This window comes from Bubalus kerabau, chromosome 14 (assembly GCF_029407905.1).
Source record: "Bubalus kerabau isolate K-KA32 ecotype Philippines breed swamp buffalo chromosome 14, PCC_UOA_SB_1v2, whole genome shotgun sequence".
NCBI classification, from domain to species: domain Eukaryota; kingdom Metazoa; phylum Chordata; class Mammalia; order Artiodactyla; family Bovidae; genus Bubalus; species Bubalus kerabau.
Window position 1 is genome coordinate 12,628,210 of NC_073637.1, and position 18,143 is coordinate 12,646,352.

Genomic DNA, 18,143 nt, shown 5'->3' on the forward strand with positions numbered 1-18,143 from the left:
CCTCCTGCACACCATCATTAATGTATGGTGGGTTAGTTCAGACAGGTTTGGGATCAAATACTGATTTAGCCTCTGATTGGTGGTGAGAAACCTGTGCACAGAGAACACCTTAAGCAATTGGGTCTTCATTTCTGTAAAAGGGAATATTTCTGCCTCACTGGACTGTCGTGAAGAATAACACATATGATTCAGAACCAGTGGTGATGGTGTTGATTGCCTTCATGCTTATCACCCGAGGCTTTCTGAAATAGCCAAGGGAAAGTCTGGACAAACCTGGTTTGTCATTTCAGATCTGCGACCGTGGCGATGTGTCCAAGACCCTTCACCTCGCCCTCCATCCCATTTCAGTCTTCAGTTTTCTTATTCTGAAAATGGGGCAGCAATGCCTATTTTGTGAAAATTGGGAAATAACATATATAAACTACTTAGTGTTGCTGCTAGGACATAGTGTGTGTTAGCTGCTCAGTCAAGTCCAACTCTTCAACCCCATGGACTGTAGCCTGCCAGGCTCCTCTGTCCATAGGATTTTCCAGACAAGAATACTGGAGTGGGTTGCCATTCTCTAGGGGATCTTCCCAACCCAGGGATTGATCCCAGGTCTCCTGCTTTGCAGGCAGATTCTTGACCCTGTGAGCCACCAGGGAAGCCCAGGACATAATAATCAGTGATAATTATTACAATTGCAGTTAATTGCCATAAAAAACTAATCAAAGCTAGAACTTTTAGCCTGTATTTCTTCAAATTGTTTGTTTATTCTTATATTCTTTTATCTTTCTGAGACTCCAGTTACTTTTATGTTAGATATCGTCCCCACAGGTCAGCTTGTTCAGACTGACTCAGCTTGTTCAGTTTTAGTCTTTATACTTTTTGTGCCTCAGTTTGGATAATGTCTACTTACCTCTCTTCAAGTTGACTGCTTCTGTCTTCTGCAGCATCTGGTCTGCTATTAGTCTCACCCAATGAATTTTTTTATTTGAGTATTGTAATTTTTAGTTCTTGAATTTCCATTTAGTCCTTCTTTAGAATTTTTATCTCCTCTGTAATTCTTCATCTTTTCACCCATTTTATGCAACTTTTCCTATACATTCTTGAATGTATTTGTAATATTTATTTATTTTTGGTTGTGCTGGGTCTTCATTGCTACTTCTGGGCTTCCTGCAGTTGCGGTGAGTGGCGGTTACGCTTTGTTGCAGCACACGGGCGTCTGCGCGTGGCGACTTCTCTTGTTGCGGAGCACAGGTTCTGTGTGCGGGCTGCAGCGGTCGCGGCACGCAGGCTCAGTCATTGTGGTGCACAGGCTTAGTTGCTCTATGGCATGTACAGTCTTCCTGGACCAGGGGTCGAACCCGTGTCCCCTGCATTGGCAGGTGAATTTTTATCCACTGTACCAGCAGGGAGGTCCTGTACTATTTATTTTTGAAATTATTTCATACTAAATCCAACATCTAGGTTGTCTGTGGTTCTGCTTCTCTTGACTTTTTCTCTGTTGACTTTTAGCTGCATATCTTCTGTTTCTTTGCATGTCCAGTAGTTTCTGTTTGCAAGGTAGACATAGTGAAGTACATGTTGTAGAGACTCTGGATAGTTACCTTTCTAAGAAGTGTGTTTATTTTAGTACACAGTTGAATTGCTGGTGATCACCATCACCTTGACTCAACAGGCATGAGTTTGAACAAACTCTGCAAGATAGTGAAAGACAGGGAACCCTGGTGTGCTACAGTCCGTGGGGTCACAAAAACTCAGACATGACTCAGCAGCTGAACAACAGCCATCACCTTGACCCTGTGAAAAGCTTTTTCAGGGTGAGTTTGTTTTAGTTTTGCTCACAGTCCTAGGATGCAGCTCTTCGTCCTGCTACATGGTCCGTACTCCAAAGGTACAGTCCTCTGGGCCTTCACCCGCAGTGCTGACCATGCCCTGCTGACTTTGTGGGACCTGAATTCCATGCCTTACTCAGTCTAGGGAAGTGGCTGAAACCTGCTCAGCTCTCAGATGTTGTCCTCCACAGGGCTCCTTGAAGTATCAGTCATACATGTACCGTGCAGGGTCAGCCAAGGACTTGAAGGGAGGGTATACACAGACATGCGGGCTCTCCTTTCTCTGACTTCCTCCTTTCTAAGATCCCCCCCACCCCTGCCACTCAATTTCCAGCTGCTGACGCAATCCTGAACTCTGACTTCTGACACCGTATCTCAGTAAAATGCACTTTCTGCAGAAGTTCTGTTCTCCTTGCCCAGCATGGACTGAGGTCTATCCTCAGGAGAAAAGCCAGAAACAGATGGTCTTTCCCAGAGCAGTTCCCTTCCGCAAAGGGTGGCATCCCTCCCTCTTTCTTCATGCCTTTGTGTACTTTCCAGTGACTTCAAACAGTTGTTATTTTTATATTTTGTCCGTTGTTGTTATTTTTATATTTTGTCCATCGGGTATCGTTGTTAATGAAAGGAGCATTCGCCTGGCAGAAGTTACTCTGTCAAGTTAGCAACTGCAGGCCTTTAATTATTAGAATCATACATGAGAAGGTTTCCCTGCTGGCCCAGTGGTGGAGAGTCCGCCTGCCAGCGCAAGAGACACACATTCAGTCCCGGTCCAGGAGGATCCCACATGCCGTGGAACCACTAAGCATGTGCGCCACGGCTATTGAGCCTGTGGCGCTAGAGCCCAGGAGCTGCAGCGGCTGAAGCCCATGAGCCTAGAGCCTGTGCTCCACAGCAAGAGAGGCCTCCATGAGAGGCCTGCACTCTGCGCCACAACCGGAGAAAAGCCCCAGCAGCAGCAGAGATACAGCATAGCCAAAAAAATTTTTTTAATATATATGACTAATTCATTTATTATCATATATGACTAATTCATTTATTAAGACCTTATTGAACTTAGAGCTGGAAAGAATTGCCAGAACACTCTTGGCTCACAGGCAATTACTATGTTTTAAGACTGTTGCTACTGCTAAGTCGCTTCAGTCATGTCCGATTCTGTGCGACCCATAGACGGCAGCCCACCAGGCTTCCCGTCCCTGGGATTCTCCAGGCAAGAACACTGGAGTGGGTTGCCATCTCCTTCTCCAATGCATGAAAGTGAAAAGTGAAAGTGAAGTCGCTCAGTCATGTCCGACTCCAGCAACCCCATGGATTGCAGCCTACCAGGCTCCTCCATCCATGGGATTTTCTAGGCAAAAGTACTGGAGTGGGGTGCCATTGCCTTCTCCATGTTTTAAGGCAATTCAACTTAAATCAATAAATAATAAATGCCAGTGTATGACAAGTGACTTGAGAGGTATACCTTCAACTGAGGTTAGTGGAGTTGAAAGTTGGCATTTCATTTGTTCAGTCAGAACAATTAAGTACCAGCGAGATGAGTGAGTAATAGGATGAACAGGATAAGTAGTGATGTCTGCTCTCTTAAACTTAGTTTATTGTGAAGTAAAATATATTTATCTACAGTCACACTTGATTTGAGGTTAGATTTTAAAGTCTGCCTGGATGGAAAGTAACCCATGGAGTCAAAGCAAGCCTTGAATATGCTCGGATGGCCTATAAAGTACACTTAAAATAGAACTCCTGTGTTTTTACATGGCGTTGGCAGTCCTTTAGGAGCCCTGGTATTTAAAGACACATGGTCTTTAAGCCAGTCACCCTTAGCCCAGGGAGAGAGGCCCTCTGCCAGCAGGTGGAGAGCAGGTTGGCATGTCTTCCTGCCCCAGGGACATGCGCTCATTGAGTGGAATGGGGGCTCGCTCTCTATCTCTGTCTCTCTGGCTCTTCTTTCAGATCTGCTAAGTTAAATCTCATCAGTTAAAGTTACAGATATATAACCCCATTTGTGATTTTCTGTCCTTTTCACTGACCCTTCTCACTGTTTAAATATTCAGGTCAGTAGCTATCTGTAGATTTTTTTTTTAACTTTTTGTTTCATATTGGAATATAGCCGGTTAACAGCGTTGTGATAGTTGAGGTGGACAGCAAAAGGACTCGGCCATACACAGACATGCATCCATCCCCCCAACTCCCCTCCCATCCAGGCCGCCACATAACGCTGAGCAGAGCTCCCTGTGCTCTGCCGCAGGTCCTTGTTGATCATCCAGTTTAAATAGAGCTGTGCATACATGTGGATCCCAAACTCCGTGACTATCCCCTTGCCCTATTCTCCCCCACCTCTCACCCTTACCCAGTAACCCTAAGTTCATTCTCTGTGATTCTGTTTTGTGAATAAGTTTATTAGTATCATTTCCGCACGTAAGGGATGTCACATGGTATCTCTCCTTCTCTGTCTGACTGACTTCACTCAGCAGGACCATCTCTAGGTCTGTAGTTCTTTTTTCAGGACCACCTTTCTCCTTTGAACAACCCTCGCTGACCACTGCAGTTGAGATTCTGTAGCCTGCCTGTACCTTCCTGCTTGTTTCAAACTGCATTCGATCGTGCTCTTGGATGGTTTATATCTCATCAAATTCGGATTGTTTTTTCTGTATGAAGATGTTTCACTTCTCTGGAGGAAAGCCAGGGTCTCTGGTTTTGCTTCTGTGTATGGTACTTTCCCCTGGTGTGCTTAAACTCTCTTTTTTCACACACGCTCTCCCGACCACCTGGCATATCACATGTGAAGCAGCTCCATCATGGTTCTTCATGTTATGCACCATCGTAAGGCAGCCATGCTCTGCGATAACCTCCAGAAAGCAGTCGGCCGTGTGTTGAGTGCCATATGTGGTTTGGGAGCGGACAAGAATCCTAAAGTGTCTGTTCCCAGGACTGGAGGGACTTTCCAGTTGAGTCTTTAGCCTGGAAAGATAACTCTGCATTGATTTTTCTGATTCTCTGTTTGAGTATGGAAATCAAGCAAGTTGCTATTGATCCTGAAGTGTCTTTCATTGATAATCAGTCCCATGAGACACCACATTGATTTTTCTGATCCTCTGTTTGGGTATGGAAATCAAGCAAGTTGCTATTGATCCTGAGGTGTCTTTCACTGATAATCATCCCATGAGACAGAACGCTCAGGAGCTGTCAGAGGATGAACTTTGTGAGGATGACATCGCTTGCATTCACCGATGGCAGAATGGTATTCTTCCACGTCTCAGATAATTCATCTAACATACACGTTCTCTGCGTGGAGAATTGCAGGGGGCTGCTTCTTTGGAATGCCTGGGGCTGACTTTTTTTTTTTTTTTTGAGTGACATTTTCTATTTGATTTCTCCCCCCATATGGAAGTGTAATGTGGATTAACATGTTCGCAGTAGAAAATTCAGATTAACTAACAGAAGAAAGTACTGCTCAGCCGTGTTTCTTGTCACACCCAATTTTGCTTTGTGTATTCTCAGTCCCAGACAGCACAGTTAGGTGGTACCTGCTGCAGTTCGACAGCCCTCTTCTGCTTGTCTGCTCTCAGGGTGATGTCTGTTCCAGGAGTTCTGAGATGGAGAGACCTGTTTTGCTGTGTTGCTGCTGGGCTGCAGGCACAGTGATGAGTGGAAACGGTTACCCCAGTGCAGAAGAGCTGGGATGTGCCTGGGCTAGCTGGAGCTGCACATTTCTTAGCAAATCCCTTCATTTCTCAGGACCTCATTTTATTATCTATGAAACAGAGAAGATGATCCCTACCATGTCTGTTTATGAGTTGAAAGTGAAAGTGTTAGTCATTCAGTTGTGTCCAACTCCTTGCAATCCCATGGACTATAGCCCACCAGGCTCCTCTGCCCATGGGATTCTCTAGGCAAGAATACTGGAGTGAGTTGCCATGCCCTTCTTTAGGCGGTCTTCCCAACCCAGGGATCAAACCTGGGTCTCTTACATTGAAGGCGGATTCTTTGCCAACTGAACCACCAGGGAAGTGGTTATAAACTGAGATGAAGATTCTTTTGCCACCTAGAATGCACAGTACCTACCCTAAGGGGAGCCCATGAGGGCCAGTAAGGAATGCCTTTCCCCAGTGACCAAAACCAGAGTCCAGGCTTCCCTGGTGGCTCAGTGGTAAAGAATTTGCCTGCCAGTGAAGGAGACACGGGTTTGATCCCTGAGAAGATCCTATATGCCTTGGAGCAGCTGAACCCGTGTGCCACAACTATTGAGCCTGTGCTCTAGAGTCTGGGAGCTGCAGCTGCTGAAGCCCACACGCCCTAGAGCCCGTGCCCTCAACAAAAGAAGCCACCGCAGGGAGAAGCCTGCACACGGCAACTGGAGAGTAGCCCTGGCTCTCAGCTAGAGAAGAGCCTGCACCACAACAAAGACCCAGCACAGCCAAAAAGTAAACTGAGTAACAAGGAATCCAGCCTAGCCCTCCTGACCACTTTCGTGTGTGTGCTGATGTCCTCCCCTGAATGCACTGGACTCTGTCCTTGTTGAGGGCAAGAAGATTTGTCTTTAGATTCTGCTAACATTTCCATAGAATGGGAAAGACTGGAGGTCTCGTCAAGAAAATTAGAGATACCAAGGGAACATTTCATGCAAAGATGGGCTCAATAAAGGATAGAAATGGTATGGACCTAACAGAAGCAGAAGATATTAAGAAGAGGTGGTAAGAATACACAGAAGAACTGCACAAAAAAAGATCTTCATGACCCAGATAATCACAACGGTGTGATCACTCACCTAGAGCCAGACATCTTGGAATGTGAAGTCAAGTGGGCCTTAGGAAGCATCACGACAAACAAAGCTAGTGGAGGTGATGGAATTCCAGTAGAGCTATTACAACTCCTAAAAGATGATGCTGTGAAAGTGCTACACTCAATATATCAGCAAATTTGGAAAACTCAGCAGTGGCCACAGGGCTGGAAAAGTCAGTTTTCATTCCAATCCCAAAGAAAGGCAATGCCAAAGAATGCTCAAACTACCGCACAGTTGCACTCATCTCACATGCTAGTAAAGTAATGCTCAAAATTCTCCAAGCCAGGCCTCAGCAATACGTGAGCCGTGAACTTCCTGATGTTCAAGCTGGTTTTAGAAAAGGCAGAGGAACCAGAGATCAAATTGCCAACATCCACTGTATCATGGAAAAAGCAAGAGAGTTCCAGAAAAACATCTATTTCTGCTTTATTGACTATGCCAAAGCCTTTGACTGTGTGGATCACAATAAACTGTGGAGAATTCTTCAAGAGATGGGAATACCTGACCACCTGACCTGCCTCTTGAGAAATCTGTATGCAGGTCAGGAAGCAACAGTTAGAACTGGACATGGAACAACAGACTGGTTCCAAATAGAAAAAGGAGTACGTCAAGGCTGTATATTGTCAACTTAATATGAGCTTATTTTAACTTATATGCGGAGTACATCATGAGAAATGCTCTATGAAGCACAAGCTGGAATCAAGATTGCTGGGAGAAGTATCAATAACCTCAGATATTCAGATGACACCACCCTTATGGCAGAAAGTGAAGAACTAAAGAGCCTCTTGATGAAAGTGATAGAGGAGAGTGAGAAAGTTGGCTTAAAGCTTAACAGTCAGAAAACTAAGATCATGGCATCCGGTCCTATCACTTCATGGCAAATAGATGGGGAAACAGTGGAAACAGTGGCTGGCTTTATTTTGGGGGGCTCCAAAATCACTGCAGATGGTGACTGCAGCCATGAAATTAAAAGACGCTTACTCCTTGGAAGGAAAGTTATGACCAACCTAGACAGCATATTAAAAAGCAGAGACATTACTTTGTCAACAAAGGTCCATCTAGTCAAGGGTATGGTTTTTCCAGTAGTCATGTATGGATGTGAGAGTTGGACTATAAAGAAAGCTGAGCACCGAAGAATTGATGCTTTTGAACTGTGGTGTTGGAGAAGATTCTTGAGAGTCCCTTGGACTGCAAGGAGATTCAACTACTCCATCCTAAAGGAGATCAGTCCTGGGTGTTCATTGGAAGGACTGATATTGAAGCTGAAACTCCAGTATTTTGGCCACCTGGTACAAAGAGCTGACTCATTTTAAAAGACCCTGATGCTGGGAAAGATTGAGGGCAGGAGGAGAAGGGGACGACAGAGGATGAGATAGTTGAATGGCATCACCAAATCAATGGACGTGAGTTTGGGTAAACTCAGGGAGTTGGTGATGGACAGGGAGGCCTGGCCTGCTGCACTCCATGAGGTCTCAAAGAGACGGACATGACTGAGCGACTGAACTGAACTGAATATTTCCTCTATGCTTCTGAAATTCTGAAGTCATAGATCCCTTTATAATCTGACAAAAATGGGTCTTCTCCTGAATTTCTAAAAACTTTTCAAATTTTTATTTATTTATTTTAATTGGAGTATAATTTCTTAACAGTGATGTTTTAGTCTCTGCTGTACAACAGCCTGAATCAACTCTTAAGTATACATATATCCCCTCCCTCAGGAGCTTCCGTCTCACCCCCCTCCCATCCCATCCCTCATGGTCATCACAGAGCAGAAATTCCACATAATTTATTAACCAGGAAGCTAAAGCTGGGAACCACTAAGGCCACAAGATGAACCCGAGGCCACAGACATAATGACCTAAATAATCTTTGTATCTCAGTGTGGGTGCTTGATGCACGTTTTTAGTGAAATGTGAAACCATATATATTTTTTTAAGCCATATTTTTAAAGTACATCTTTTTATGAGAAAACTGGCTCCGCTGGGTGATGGGCACTCCTGCTGTGGGAGACTTGAGTAGGAGAGGAATTTACTCGTCTCCTTTCTAGGTTTTTCAGGGGCCAGATCTAAAATTACCTCAGGAGCCATCAGCAAACCACGGAGAGATGTGTATTTGATCTGGCAGTTAGCAAGCCTGAATAATGGAGCCAGAAGACAGAACATTTCTGCTTCTGCTATAATGGAGTGATGCTCAAGTGCCGTTTAAATGCTGAGTAATAGCCCCGTGGAAGTCTGCGGGCATCTTTTCTCAGGGCTCCGTGAGTTAATGGGTTTGTCAGCGCTGTGGAAACGGGAGTCTGCACGCTGCGTTTCCAGATAACACCCCCAGGGCTCGGGCAGATTCCTGCAGAAGCTCGGCTAGAACGTGGAAAGGACCGATCCAAATTCAAAATGACCTTGAAAAGGCAGCGGGTGACTCACCCAAAGTGGTATGGAGAAAGGCAATTTACCAAAAAAAAACAAAACGTATGCAGGGCTTTTCTGTCTCCACGGATGGTGCCTTTCCTCTTAACCCTTGCAGGGGCTGGGAACAGAAGAGGAAACGGAGGCGCAGGGACGTAAAATAACTGCTCAGAATCAAGTGGATGTTGTGTCTCAGAAAATACAGACTGTTAACTCCAGAACTCATCCCCCGGTCACATGGTGTCTTCTGAAATTAAAACAGGTTGTTTTCGGGGTCACAGGGTAGGTTTGCTGGCTTCATGGATTGGTACAGCAAAAGAGATCTGAGCCCATGTGATAATGAATAGGAGTGGAAGGCGGTGCTTTTAAACTTAGCGTGCCTGGTTCTAGACCAGAGACAGTGAGCTCTGGAGAGACCCAAGGCCCCCTGTTAGTCTCTTTTAACGCCTGGGTACTTGATGGTGCCTTGGCAGTGGGCTGTTAACTCTTACCTGAAGTGTCCTTTACCCTAAATCAGCTTGTTAAGTATATATTCTTTAGGTTGCTGCTCAGGTACCATCTCTTATGAAGCCTGATCTGCTCCATTCAAGTTCTACCATGTGTTCATTTATCAGATATTGAATGGGTACCTACAACCGGCTATGTTAAATAGTAACATATTTTCATACAACAGAAAGGAAATAAAATTAGAACTCTTGCTTGTGCCATATGAATGCATCCATTGCTGATGAATTGACTGTTTAAATATTAAAAAGAAAACTAAATTAAATACTAGAGGGTTTAGGACATACTTTAAATAATGTTAGAACCCTTCTTCCTGCTGTATGAACAAATAACATTGCACTGGGTTAAAGACTTAGATGTTTAGAAAAAGTGCTGAACATTAGAAGCGTTACGGAGTAGAAGCAACACAGGAAACTCTAAAGTCTTTTGAGTAAAGACTGATATGTTTGGGACTTCCCTGGTGGCCCAGTGGCTAAGACTGTGCTCCCCACGCAGGGTCCCCGGAGCAGGGAACTGGATCCCATGTGCTGCAACTAAGAGTTAGCATGTCTCAGCTAAAGATCCCACATGCCGCAATGAAGGCCCGGTGCAACGAAATAAATAAATATTTTTTAGAAACGAGTGTATTTGACTACATGAAATTTCAAAAGTTCATGGCCATGGGCACCACTGAAAAGTGAAAAGACAAATGGGAAAAAAAATATCCATGACAAGTATTACAAAAAATTGCCACCCCTTAGGCAAAACAGTCTTTTCATAATAGATATGAATTATGATAGGGTTTATTATAGATTATCACAATTAAAATAATTAGATTTAATTGTATTGAATTTCTCAATCTTTATTCAGTAGGGAAAAAGCAAGCCATGGAGTCTTATGTAATACCACATTTTTTTTTTTTTAAGTGAATTAAGAAAGAGGAGAAAATCTATATGTGTGTGTATATTTTTTATGTGTAGAAAAAGTTTACAGATTATTAACTTGGCATGTTTCAAGGAGATGACTGAAGAAGAGGAAAGAAATAATTTTTTATCTTCGTACATCTCTATAGTACGGATTATTTTTGTAATTTTAAAAACAAATGGAATTAATTTTGTGCAAGTATGATTTGTGCTACCAGGTATGTGTAGTATAGTATAAAAAAATTTATTGCTTCCCTGTCTATGCCAGCACTATAATTTATGACATGTATTACATAGCCTTTTTTTTATTGTAGTTATAGTTCATTGTTTTTTCACCCCTGGCACATGGCCCATGCTGAGTCTTCTTTTGAAGGAAGAAAGAAGACTTGTTCCAGGAGAATTCATTATAGGCACTGAGCATTTTACTGAGCAGTAGCTTGTATGTCAGTCTCAGCACTGGGAACTGGTTGCGTAACAACAGATTATACAAGGCTAGGAGCCTGGGTGTTGCAAGAGATTGAGAAGGAATGACAAGCTTGCTTAGGAGGTCACAGTTGCATTTGATCTTGAAAGAGGCAGGCTAGGCCTGGAACTGTGATGAAGTTTGGTGGACTGGGAACTTGGGCTAGGTTGTATAACTATAGTACAATAATACCTCTGCTTAAACTGTCCTCCTGAAGATTTTTTCTAATATCATAAGGATGAACTGACAAGCACAAGTTGCTATGGACTCTTGGCATGGAAGATAACTTGCATAAAGATCTTGGAAGAGAAGCTAGGCTCCCAGGAAAGAGAACACAGCAAACTGAGGAAGTGAGTCTTGCTTTGAAGGGAGGAAGGGGCAAACTCCAGGAGATGGTGAAGGACAGGGAAGCCTGGCGTGCTGCAGTCCGTGCAAAGAGTCGGACGCGACTTAGTAACTGAACAGCAGCATCAGGGGCTCCAGCACTTAGCCAAACCTATTAATTAGGCTCTCACCAGTTAGAGCCTGTTAAGGGCACAGGCTCGGGGAACTTCCCTGGAGTCTAGTAGTTAGGACCCCGTGCTCTCACTGCTATGACCCTGGGTTTGATCCCTAGTTGGGGGAACTAAGATCTCCATGTTTCATAAACAGCCAGTGTAAACCAGGCAGAGAGAGGCCCATTATAGACTCTTTTCATCCATTGTACATAATAACTCTGTTAGGTAGGTATTACTGAAGTTAAGCAGAGTCATCAGAGATGGTACAGAGATTGCCCCAGATCCGCAGCTGGTAAAGTGGAGGACCTGGGCTTGGGTCCTCAGTTGTCTTACGTACCTTTGTTGTCGTGTCAGTCACTCAGTCGTGTCTGACTCTTAGCGACCCCATGAACTGTAGCCCGCCAGGCTCCTCTGTCCATGGGATTCTCCAAGCAAGAATACTGGAGTGGGTTACCATTCCCTTCTCCAGGGGATCTTCCTGACTCAGGGATCAAACCCCAGTCTCCTGCATTGCAGACGGCTTCTTTACCGTGTGAGCCACCAGGAGAGCCTCTTACGTACCTTGGAGCCCTCCAAAAAAAAAAAAAGCCATAATATTTGGATTCTCTTTGAACATCTATCACATCAGAACTTCAGCCCTCAATCTCAGGGTGAATAGAAGTAGTAAAAGTAAAGATATTTTTATGGAGAGTTGCTATGTACTTTCTGGATATCATCCACCACAGTTCAAATATGAAGTCAAGACCCAGAAAACTTTGGTGCGTTTTCCCGGATCACACACGGCCAGGCAGGACCAGAGGGAGGTTCACACCCAGGTTACCGCACCACCCAGAACTGTGTCCCTCCACCAGGTGTGATGCCTCTGTGAGCATTAGATTGCGGTGGTCCAGGTTGGGGCTGCTCTTCAGGAGGGGTTTATGATGAGTGCCTTCCGGACCTGATACTCATTAAATAGAAATAATCCTCTGTGGTTGTCTAATGTCCTCTGTTGTTGTTACTGTTGCCATTGTTTTCCCCCAAAGAGCTTTCACATTAATGATGACATCTTTTACCTCTTGGTAGGCAGCCCCCAGGAGTAGGCTGGGTAGGTTTCTTTAGACCTGTTTTCTAGATGAAATTAAAACCCCCAAGAGCCTTAGTCACCTGACCAGGGTTGCAGATAGGTCGCACTAAGACCTTGATTTTCCAGTCCCTCCATCACTTGACATCTGGCTCAAATTAGAAAGTAACTAGGGGTTCCAACTGCCGACTCATTGGAAAAGACCCTGATGCTGGGAAGGACTGAAGGCAATCTGAGATGAGATGGTCGGATGGCATCACCATGGACATGAACTTGGGCAAACTCCAGGAGATAGTGAAGGACAGGGAAGCCTGGCACGCTGTAGTCCCTGCAGTTGTAAAGAGTCGGACACGACAGTAACTGAACAACAACATCAGGGGCTCCCCAACACTCAGCCAAGCCTGTCGGTTAAGAACAAGGCTAGGGGGACTTCCCTGGGGTCTAGTGGTTTGCATTCAGTGCTCTTACTGCCATGACCCTGAGTTTGGTCCCTAGTTGGGGAACTAAGATCTTGTAAGCTGCCCAGTCAGCCAAAAATAACTCAGGCTCTGCAGTCAGCACGTGTCATCACCACTTACTAGCTGTATCACCTGATGTGACTTGTTTAACCTCCCTAAGCCAACTTCTGCATATATGAAAGGAGGTAATATTAGCATGTTCTTGTGAGCATTAAATTCTCAGGAAAAATATCTAGCACAGTTCCTGGTATAGTGAGTCATCAAAAAATTTAGCTACAAGGGGACTTCCCTGGTGGTCTAGTAGTTAAGAATCCGCCTGCCGGTGCAAGGGACACGGATTCGATTGCATGTAGGGAAGGTCCTACATGCTGTGGAGCAACTGAACCCATGCTCCACAACAAGAAAGCCACTGCGATAGACTTCTCACGTGCAGCAATGAAGACCCAGCACAGCCAAAACTAATAAATAAACCTTTTTAAAAATTAGCTATCATTCATTGTTACAATTATTATTGTTATTATAATAATTATATTATTGTCATGGGCCGGGAGGTCCATCTTTTTCCCCCTTTCTTCTTGGTATTCATCATCCAGTCTTTCACATAATAGATTCCACGTAATTATTTGTGACTCGTATCCCCAGAGCCGTGACCATCCTTCTTGAGCCTGTCGGTGGAAAAGGATGGGGTCTGGAATCCGACGAAGCTGGGTCCTCACCTGGCTTCACCACCAAGTCTCCCTTTTCTTATCTGTAAAACAACTGCCATAGGTTTTAGAATATTCTCTGTGTCGTTATTAAATGACAGTGACAGAATCAGAGGTGGGCTTGGTGGGCCAGTCAGGGAGGGTTTGTGAACGTTTCCCAGGTGGGTAAAGTCTAACAGGGTGACAGTCAGGCAGACACCCCGCCGAGAAAGGCCTGTTTAACCATTGCTGTGCTTCTGAAAATTCTAGGGGAGGCCTCACTGGAGAAATACAAGGTATTCTAAAGAATACTGGATTTAATGTATTCCCAAGGCACCTGTCACTGCCAGCCACTAGGAGCGTAAACTCCTGAGTGCAGACGTCGGTTTCCGAATATTGTTGGAAGCCCCTGCCCCAGCCTAGGCCGGGCAGCCTGCTGCTTGTCCCCGTGACTGTTGTTGCCCTTGTCGTGGTAGAAATGTATCGAGTCTGCTGTATACCACTCAGTATCTTACTCCATCTCTGCAGTGCTCCTGTGAGGTCGGTACCGTCATCATCACTTCCATTGCATAGCATGGGAATGGGGTTTAGAAAAAATGAAGTTGCTGGGTCAGTGCATCACGAAGTGTCAGCAATAGACCTGAAAATTGAACCTGAGTGTGTCTCACAGCTCTGAGAGTAAAAAGCCCTAATTTAAGTTCCCTTATGCATTGTGTGGCCTTGGCCTTTTTTTTTTCCAGTATCTTCCCAATGAGGATGATAACAGCACTTATCTCATAGGCTTGTTAATAAGCGTGATTGAAGGAATGTATGTAAAGTGCTCAGTGCAGTGACCAGCATGCTCAGCAAACCAGCAGCTATCACTGTTACCACTGGAGTAAGAAATCACTGCCTAGATACTGCAGTGGTCCTTAACTGTGTGTGTGTGCACTGTGCTCAGTCGTGTCCAGCCCTTTGCATTCCATGGACTGTAGCTCACGACTCCTCTGTCCATGGGATTTTTCAGACAAGAATACTGGAGTGAGTTGGTATTTCCTCCTCCAGGGGATCTTCCCAACCCAGGGATCAAACCCTCACCTCCTGTGTCTTCTGCATTGGCAGGCTGGTTCTTTACCTGCTGAGCCAACTAGTAAGTATACAAAAGTGATTTCAAGCTGTGTGGAACATAGCAGGGGATTAGTGTATCTTCGTTGTCTCTCCAAAGTAATGCCAGCAGTTGAAATCCTAAGTGTCCCTTTCTGGTTCAGTTGTTAAAACTGTATTATTTTGTTCTTTCATCAGAACTGAAAGAAGTAACATAGCGCTTGCTTTCTTATATTCTGCAACTATACCCTGAATGGCAGAAATCCTCTATAAAAGAAAAACATGGGTCTCCATAAGAGATGGATCAGATTTCTCGCTCACCTTATTTTTTTTTTCTTTCCTTTTATTCTATCTCTGTTTTCACCTGCTTCTCCCAGCCTCTACTTTTAATATTTATTTGTTTGACTGGGCTGGGTCTTAGTTGTAGCATGTGGGATCTAGTTCCCTGACTGGGGATTGAACCTGAGTCCCATGCATCAGGAACTCGGGACTCTTAGCCACTGGACCACCAGGGAAGTTCTAACCCCAACCCCTACTTTACCAGCTTCCAAAAGTCATCAGGGACTTGAGTAAAGTTCTTAAAACAGACCATCCGGCTCTCTGAGACGTCCTGAACCAATTCCCTGCGTCCCAAGTCCCACCCATGCCTACAGGGTGCTCCCCTAGCCCAAGGCCTTCATTTCCCTCTCCTTCCCTAAACCCCTGAGTTTACATTCCTTTCAAATTGCTTACTTTACTCTGTAATCTGTCCCTCCCTTCTGCTTCCACCAGGATCTTGCCTCCTTGCCCTCTGTGCCTGTTGAAAGCCTGCTTGGTAAACCTTTAATTTTGTACAAAGGGATGTGTGTGGTTATATAATCTTTTGGGTGAATTGTCGCTGTTGGCTTTATAATGCAGTATATTAAAAAAAATACTTGAAACATGGGAGACATACATTCCTATGTTATTTGATATGAAACACATCTCGATATTGTAATTAATCATGGGTATAGAGGTAGTAGTGGCTGATAATTTAGGGGCATGTGCCACCTGCCAGGCATTGTTCTAAGCGCCTTTTATTTAACTCCTATCACTTAAACCCTCAGTAGAATTAGTAGTAGTATTCTAAGATTTAGCTCACTAAATTAGCTGTTCTATTTTCAGATGTGTAAAATTTCATATACATGTGTATAGATTATAAATGTGGGACTTAAACCAGGTGCCGCTGGTGGTAAAGAACCTGCCTGCCAACGCAGAAGACGTAAGAGAGACAGGTTCGATCCCTGGATCAATCCCCTGGGAATATCCCCTGGAGGAGGGCAGGCAACCTATTCCAGTATTCTTGCCTAGAGAATCCCATGGACAGAGGAGCCTGGCGGGCTGTGGTCCATAGAGTCACGAAGAGTTGGACACTGAAGCAACTTAGCACGCATGCACATATAAATGTGGTTATTATATATACACATACACTCTTGTGGGTGTCTGTGTATAGATATATTTAGATAGATAGATAGATATATGGTTAATCATTTGTGGCCTCACTGACTCAATGGACATGAGTTTGAGCAAGCTCCGGGAGTTGGTAATGGACAGGGAAGCCTGGCATGCTGCAGTCCATGGGATCACAAAAAGTCATACACGACTGAGCAACTGAAGTGATTCATTTGTGGGCTAAACATACAGGACCCATGATCTTGCCTAAACTTATCTAGTCTTACCTTCTGCCTTTCATCACATTTTTCATTTCACCTACCTGACGAGTATAATTCTTCCCAGAGTTCTGGTGTGGGTTAAATACAATATTGTGAAAAGCATTTGGGTCAGAGAAGGTTCTCAGCCAACTTCCTGTGACCTCGCTCTCTACCTTGTCCAAGTCCACCTTATTTTTTGGTGAATCTGTCATCCCTCATAAACTGAGAGCTTCTCATACAACTTCCTAACCCCTCCCTGAAGTCCAAATTCAGGATAATGGCTGTGGCGAGGAAGGGGAGGAAGAGGTTGGAACTGGGTAGCATGTGAGGGAGAGAAGAAGCATCCTGAAATAGTTTATGTCTTAACTGGTTGGTAGATACCTGGGTATCCTATAATCTAAAGATTTCGATGTATCCTTTGAAATCTGTTCTAATTTCAAGCAGACACAAAGCCTGCCACTTAAAGCTTGCCCCTTAGGTTTTAATTCTGAGACCCTTCCTTTGAAAGCGGTTGAACAGGTATCTGAACCCCTTTTTTGCTGACCTCCAGAGCAGGAAAGGATGTCAGACAGAGTGGGCTTCTCGGGGGCGAGGTGAGGCCCCTGGCCTCAGACAGACGGTACTGGGTTAGCTCCAGCTTGCGAAGGAGGCCAGGCGTGTGCATCTTGTCTGCAGCTGATGTAGCCTTTCTTTTGTGTTTCTCAGAGCAGCTTTGCAGGAGGTAACTAGAGCTGCATTTTATCTTTTTTAATATCTCAACCTGAAATACTGACATCCACTCTAGGCATCATGCATTTCTAATGTGGTGACAATTAGAAGACTGCTCGGGCCTCGTTTGATTTCACTGGATGCTGTGATGCTTGTTACCTTCGTCGTATTTTGACTTCTTTCTGGGGCATCCACCATTCCAGGCTCACACACACTGTTGCTCCCAGGCAGTTATTGAGTGTGTGAGAGTGAAATATTTTTAAATTATTTAGTGTTCAATTATTGAACAACCCAGGAGACTTAAGGAGTGAGTGCTTCTTAAATTCCCGAAAGGGTAATCGACGAATCCGAGTCAACACCCCTCTACTGAGCCCTAGCTTCGTAAGCTGAGCTCCCTGACACATGAGCGGTGTGTGTTGGGTGCGAATGCAGAGGTGAGCCACTGGGAAGCCCTGCCTCTCGTGGTCTGGGGGCAGGGAAAGAGCAGTACTTACACGAATATGATGTGTCATGGTGGAAAATACTGCAGTAGCGGTACAGAGCATTATGGGCAAGGAAAAATCATTGCCATAGTAAGGGGAGGCTTAAGAGAGAAAGAGCTGTCATTTGAATTAAGCCTTTAAAGGTATGGTTTTGGTAGATAGTTTTGTGTTCATTTATTCTTTTTATAAATATCATGCATCTGCTGTGGACCTCCATATACATTCATGCCTCCCTGCACTCCAGCACAAGGAAAGAGACATGCAGAGCTGAGCACGGGGAACTGAAACGCTGCCACGTGAGGCTGGCGCCACCTGCACTCATACATCCTGGTGGGTGGCGGGTTACTTCAGGGTATGGGGATGTGCAGTGCCCCTTGGCCGGTGCCGGGTTACTTCAGGGTATGGGGATGTGCAGTGCCTCTTTCTGTAAGCCTGAAAGGACTCAGAACATGGGGAGAGACAGTGTCTGCCACGAGACTCATGGGATCAGATGCACAACTCCCCAGGATCACACTGGGTGCTGTGCTGGGAACAGACCAGAGGCTGCAACAAGGAGCTTTTGCAGGAAGGGTTGTAGTGATGAAGGCAAGAGATGATGGATGATGTTGGATAAGGTTGATAGTCATGGGAGCAGTGA

At 44.8% G+C, this 18,143-nt stretch overlaps 1 protein-coding gene across 17 annotated transcripts in view; it reads left to right on the forward strand.

Moving 5' to 3' along the window:
- The window catches only part of ASAP1 (ArfGAP with SH3 domain, ankyrin repeat and PH domain 1), a 346,820-nt gene that overhangs the window by 218,589 nt on the left and 110,088 nt on the right, over nucleotides 1-18,143 (forward strand). The window lies entirely within an intron of this gene.